The sequence below is a fragment of the Leopardus geoffroyi genome, chromosome B4 (assembly GCF_018350155.1).
Source record: "Leopardus geoffroyi isolate Oge1 chromosome B4, O.geoffroyi_Oge1_pat1.0, whole genome shotgun sequence".
Taxonomy (NCBI): Eukaryota; Metazoa; Chordata; class Mammalia; order Carnivora; family Felidae; genus Leopardus; species Leopardus geoffroyi.
This window is the reverse complement of record NC_059341.1, coordinates 71670179-71677022: the sequence shown is the minus strand read 5'-3', so window position 1 is coordinate 71677022 and position 6844 is coordinate 71670179. Positions and strand designations below refer to the sequence as shown.

Below are 6844 nucleotides of genomic sequence, written 5' to 3'. Positions count from 1 at the left end.
AGCTTTAGAATCAAAAATCAGAAAAACCTGCAATAAATAGACTCAGAAGTAGGCAGAGGCCCCTGGTCTTTTTTTTCCTCTAGCAAAATAAAGGAACAAGAAAGGAAGTAAAAGCTTGGCACAGACTGTGTCTATACCACTCCATAGAAAGTAAATTATTAGGTTAACTATTGAACAACGTGTTCAACAAGCCCTCCTCCCCCCATGTAGTGACTTAACCAGTACATTGTGACCTCATGTTGCCTCTCCTGTTACAATTCAGTGTCTTTGGCTTCATGTTAACCCTGTGTTGTCAATTTATGCAGCACATCACAGAGAATTATGGAAACCCCATTGGCTTTGCTAGAGTGATATGTTGAGAGTTATTTCCAGTTGAGGGAACAAATGACAAGGAAAAAGAAAACGATGGAAATAAATAACAGGTGGAGAGGTGTTATGAAGGTATGCAGTTCCTTTAAAATATTATGGACATACATATCTCTCTAATCCCTATTTCTCACCCCATTAAAAAAGATATCAAAATCTGAACTGAGACCATAAAAGCAATATTAAAATGTTAAGATTTAGGGAACAGGTACCTAATTAAAAATAGAAGAAGGCCATGGTGTGTGTGTAGAGGGGGAGGGTATAAGTGAAGGTAGCTTGTAAATTAGAAAACAGGCATCTGTTTAAAAGTTTATTTTACTTCCAGTAAATAAAATGAAAACAATATGTCAGCACTTACTTTTATGTACTTTCTATTGCCGACAGGAAATTTGACTCACTCAAACACTTAGAACCAATTATACATACGTGGATAGAAGTGTGAATCTATTTGGATAGCTTTATCTGCAAGTTTTAAACACTGTGAGGGTGCACGGAAGATCTACAAACAAACTCATCATGGATGTGTCCTTGGAAGGAGAAACCTTTGTCCCTGTATTTTCAGGCCAAATAAGCTCAAGCATATACCTGTTCTCTAAGTACACATTTTCAAGTGAGGTAAATCAAAAGTGGACATAAAGTCTCCTTACATCCCTGTTTTTCAAAATAGCACCATCACTCATGAGATAAACTAAGTGGCTCTAAATTTACTTCATGAAATTCATCTCTCTAAAGAATAAAGTTCTTGTGCTTGCATTAATACAGCCAATGTAAGTAAGTTTTATGCTAGTGGGGAATAAAGAAATAATTCACAGTCTGAGTCTGAGTTTAGAAAAGAATGTATTTTTATTTATTCTGCATTGACAAGTGGAATCAACCAATGTGAAGAATTGTGTCCCTTCAAAGAAGAGTGTCCCTTCGGAAATACTCTATGAAATTGTGCTCATATGTTAATGTAATTTATAGTCTGAAAAATAAAAGGTGCTTGAAAAAAACTCAAAAGAATGATGTAGTTCCTTGTCAGTCAACTCTAAAATATTTAAATAGTTTTTGGGGTGCCTGGGTGGCTCAGTTGGTTAAGCACATGACTTTAGCTAGGGTCATGATCTCAACGGTTCGTGGTTTTGAGCCCCGTGTCCGGCTCTGTGCTGACAGCTCAGAGCCTGGAGCCTGTTTGGGATTCTGTGTCTCCCTCTCACTCTCTCTGCCCCTCTCCTGTTCATTCTCTCTCTCTCTCTCTCTCAAAAATAAATAAACATTAAAAAAATTAAATAATTTTCACTGCCTTCAGAAATGGAAGTTTCTTAGTTGCTGTCTAAATTTATAAAAATCCTAAGCTCATTCCAGTATTCCAGCCACTTAAAGCCATAAATTCACATTTTTCTTTTGCCAAGTCAGGACACCAAATGGAAATAAACAAATGTACATATTCTTCACAATCATAGGAAGGGAGTATCTCCTAACTCATCTCATTCTTCTCCCAGAGGGAATTTTTATCTCTACTCATTACACTTTTAAAATGTAACTCTTCCTGACAGGAATATATCCCCCTAACCAGCTTGTTATCTTTTCAGGTGAGGTCAATGCCTCTGATGGAGATCCGTGAGTTTACTTTCCCAAGAGTAGAATAAAAGGCACATTTTCCACCCAAATTGTTTTTCCTAACACTTGAGAACCATAAGAATTTTTCTTCTAACCCATCATTTATTCCTGTTAAAAAGGAGCACATTAGAACCGGTGTTTGTATTCATTTAAATGTGGACTTTTGAAAAGCCCTTTATCTACTCAAATGCTACAGAATCCATTGTGCTCCTTAATGGCCGAAAGAGCTAGGGCAGCTGGGATAGTTCTGTGTTCTTTCGTAGCTACTAGTTTCCAAATAACTTCAATTTGTTCTAAACCCTTCACGGACTTCAGGGTATGTGAAATTATAATTATACCATTTTGCATAAAACTAATATATATCAGATTTCGGAGGAAAGAGTGCTAGCATCACATCATAGTTTGGGTCTCAGGTACTTTATTTTCAATAACAGTGACAATATTAATACATCACTTTAAAGAATATTTAGTTCATGATGGATACTTCATTTTTCAAAAAGCTAATAATTAGGTCTTCAGAGACCTAAGAAATTTGGTGGATTCTGCTTAAATCAAATAACCAACGTGAAACGCTGGCATGTGATGGCAAGGATACGACTAGTTTCCAAATCTAGGGGTGACCAAACCCCCTGCTCTCTCGGCTGCACTTTTATCTCAACCATCTCTCCAGAGTGCTAGACTGGTAAGGGTGGTGGGCAGGAGGGGAACATAGATAAGGGGGAAGAACTGGGGGGTGGAAAGGAGCGGGGTGATGTGGAGTGTAATGGAGTGGAACAGACACCGTGCCCACTATCCCTCCCAGTCCAACAGTGTTTTGTCTACCTCTCCTTCCTCCCAAGCTGACAACCCCAGATAACTGCTCAAATGTCATGTGAAGTGGTAGGCTCAGCCTTTGGGCTCAGAATCCCGTATAACTTGCACACCAAAGGAGTACTTAAAAAAATCCTTATGACATAAAAACATCGTATAATAGTAGAATGTCTCCTCAATGCACAAGAGTATGCAAACAAGCAGATGGCTCGTTTAGGAATGCAGAAATCTGACACACTAAAATCTGAAGCCATAAACATTGGGAAAGCACAACACAGAGAGGGTTAGGTGACAAACAGAATCAATGGATTTATTCCCACTTTCTCTCGCGCTGTCCCCCTGCCCTTGGACACAACCAGTTGTGTGTCTCTTGATTTACCATTGTCCTCTATGTTCAAAACGCTGCGGCTGACGGTGACAGTGTTGTTTTGCGTGTGCGCAAGTGTGGCCACAGGAGGGCTGCGCGCCCAGTAGTTCTAGCCGTTGGCAGACGCGGGGAGGCAGCTCTTTGGTTTATGGCTGCGGCAGCAATTTTCACAGCCTGTTACTCTTATGGCTTTGGGCTCTTCACCTTGTATGCTACCTGACACCTTGACTCCAAACAAGTGACCTACTTTTCACATCATGATCTGCTGTTGCTGTTTCCTGGCATTTCATGGCCAGGCTGCCTGATTTGAAAACGTACCTCAGTGTATCCTTATAACACCTCTCCTGTGTCTTCAGCAGTTTGCTCTGCTTCGGTTCCTCAGATAGCTGATACTTGGGTGTTCTATTGTCAGAAGGGAGAAAGACTTTCCTGACTCCCCAAATGTCTCTCACAACGAGTCATAAGACTTAAAGTCATTCATTGGTAAGGCACCTGGCGATTTCAGAGTTAGTGTTAAAGGTCACCATAAATGATATATGGAAAGAGTAACCAATAATATGATAGTCACTATTAATTTCACTTATTCTAGGAGCTAGCCACTGTATGTAATTACTGGTAAAGCCCAAAAACTCCTGCAAGGAGTTTTGACTGCCCCATTTTACAGATGAGGAAACTGAGACTTCCAGAAAGGCTAAATAAAATTTTCCAGGATGATATATAGCAAGTGACTGGGCAAGATTCAAACCTAGAAATGTTTTGACCCCAAAGCCCAAGGTTGCACGCTGTATGTTGATAATACAGCCAAGCAGCCTTGGTCAGTCATTCACACCTAGCACAGGAGTTGAGGTACTCGATAAATGTTTGATGAGCCCATGAATGAGCACCTTGCTGTGAATTCATTTACCAGCTTGGCTTCCAGTTACCTGGCAGGTATGCTGAACAAGTGAGAGCCTGGACAAGTTACCTGTGGTAAGCAGAAGAAAAGGTACAGTCCAGAGCCGAGGCCTCAGCACCAGTGGGCTAGGGCAGGACACCATCCAGAGAAGCCAGGGAAAAATCACAAAATGACTAGAATGTCAGAAGGATGGCAATGAGGAGAATAGAAAGAAACCATCTGGCAAAGGTAAGGAAGTACCAACAACAGTTCTGAGCTAATATGGTTGCTCGAAGATGACTCCACTGCTGTCATCCTTTCTTTCCTCCTTTACCGGCTCACAGTCAGCATTGCACAGTGAGGCAGTCATGGGAGTGAGATTATGACCTGGAGCGTTTCCCACTGGGAAATACAGCCTCCCATGTACACACCTAGACTAGATTCTTAAAAGTACAATTTACCTCACTTGGAGCTGTATTTTTCTCATTAGCATTACCTATTATCTCAAATGTATTTCTACTCCAGACTTGAACTGTAGAACAGAAAGATCTGTATCCTTTTGAACACTTATTCCACCTCCATTATAAGCATTATCTGAGATGCGCTACAACAAAAAAGAATATGCCTGAGAATCCACAGGGGATCTCTCCCCACTGTTCCAGTTTACTGTTAATGAGCTATAGTTGCAAGAAAAATATCACGGCACTGACCATGGTGGTGGGAGGAGGGAAGCAAAGGAAGAAAGGAAGGAAGGAAGGGACAGAGAGAGACAGGGAGGAAGAATAATCTTTAAAAACAAACAGAATGAAAGTTAAAGTGGATGGGACTTTACCATGTCTACAGCCAGGGTAAGTGAGCTGTGATTTAACAGGCCTGTGCTTTCGTTCCGTGAAAGATGGTTCAGGAAGAAACAATAACCAGTGAGTAAGGGCCTTGAAATAAGCTTCTTTCAAAGGAAGTGAAACCAGCCCTGACAAGAGAAATGGAATGATAAGACCCACTCGGCTGGCCATGCCATGGGGCTAGAGTGTGAAGACATAAGCTGTGATGTTATTTCAGTGAAAGGAAAAAGAGAGATCAGGATGTGAAAGTTAAGAAGGAAAACCAGTTCAGAAAACCTGAATGAATCAGGCCCCGCCATCACTGGGAGGGCTGGTAAGGGTATTACTATGAGGGCAGCTGGGATGTGCCCACTGAGTTTGTGAGTCGGGGGACTCCAAGCAGAAGAATTCTATAGTGAGGCCAAATGGAATTGGATCTGGGATCCACAGTGACAAACTCAACTTTTTCTTTCTTTTTTTTAAAATTAATTTATTTATTTTGAGAGAGTGGGGGGGGGGGAGAGGGAGAGAGAGAAAGCAATCAGGGGAGGGGCAGAGAGAAAGGGAGACCGAGAGAATATCAAGTGTACCCACACTGTCAGTGCGGAGCCCAATGCGGGGCTTGAACTCACTAATTGCGAGATTATGACTTGAGCGGAAACCAAGAGTCAGAAGCTTAATGGACTGAGCCACCCAGGCACTCCAGACTCAACTTTTTCTTAATGAGAGAGCCAGGTGTAGTCATAGGGTCAAGTCAACTGGTTTAACAAGATCGATCAGAAATGCCAAGTGCAAGGGCTACTGATGACTGGGAGGGAAAAACGAAAAGTACATGGAAGAATCTGAGTAATGCTGACACCTTGCCAACCTAACTGTTGTGTCGCACAAAAGTGACACACTTTTGCCATTTCTCTCAGTGGTATACCTTCACTTTCCACTTACTGTAATAGATCCAGGGTGCACATGACTGGTATTAAAATGTGCTGTGCTGCAGTGAGTAAAGAGAAAGAACACGTGGGACAAGTCCACATGCCTCTGAGGATTCCACGGTCCCATTCCACTCAATTGTCCCACAAGGGCCATTTTCCATCGACAACAGGTCAAACATAACTGACAGGAAATACTGACAAGAAATTGTTTCAAGGGTTTTCTCTTTTAGAAGCTGTCTGTGAGAACTCATTTAAGAGAGACAGTTAAAACAATGTCTGGTGAAAGGCTGGAGGTAACAAAGGACGAGGTACAAACCAGGATCGTAAGATTACATCCTAGATTCACAGAGAGAATATTGAGGAGGATCCTAAATATGTTTGTTTTTTTTTTTTTTAATATGGTGAAGACTTTTTGAATTCCTGTATAACATTGGGTTGAGTCAACATTTAGGAAAATGTTGACATTCAAAAACTATGCCCCTTGAGCCAAACCATAAGAGACTCTTAAAAACTGGGAATAAACTGAGGGTTGATAAGGGGTAGGAGGGAGGGGAAAGTGGGTGATGGGCATTTGAGGAGGGCATCTGTTGGGATGAGCCCTGGGTGTTGTATGGAAACCAACTTGACAATAAATTTCATTAAAAAAAAATATGCCTCTTAAAATGTTTCAATTACTGTAGAAGTGAATCTCACTAAGGCTTAAAGATGTTTTTTTTTTTTTTTTTAAAGAATGGAAAAACATTTTGAAAGACTGACAGTATTTCTAAATCTGATAAAGAATGCATGTTTATCTGCTTTTCTACAAAGGAATATTTTTAGATCTAGGCTGATTTCCTTCTCTTATTTAGCAAAGTTATAGGAAAACTTTGCCCCTGCCTATCTTGTTATGCATAGGGAATGTACAATATCAACTAACTGTAATTTCACCTTTTTAAAAAATGTTTTTAAGTTTATTTATTTTGAGAGAGAGAAAGAGAGAGAGAATCCCAAGTAGGCTCCACCCTGTGAGTGTGAGCCTGATGTGGAGCTCAAACTCACAAACCATGAGATCATGACCTGAGCTGAAACCAAGAGACAG

General features: G+C 40.8%; 1 long non-coding RNA gene across 1 annotated transcript; it reads left to right on the top strand.

Annotated features, from left to right (window-relative positions):
* The first annotated feature begins 282 nt into the window (after positions 1–282).
* LOC123590964 lies at positions 283–1123 on the top strand. The gene is made up of 2 exons (XR_006709056.1): positions 283–441; positions 751–1123. It is a non-coding gene; the product is annotated as an uncharacterized LOC123590964 (long non-coding RNA).
* The last annotated feature ends 5721 nt before the right edge of the window (positions 1124–6844 follow it).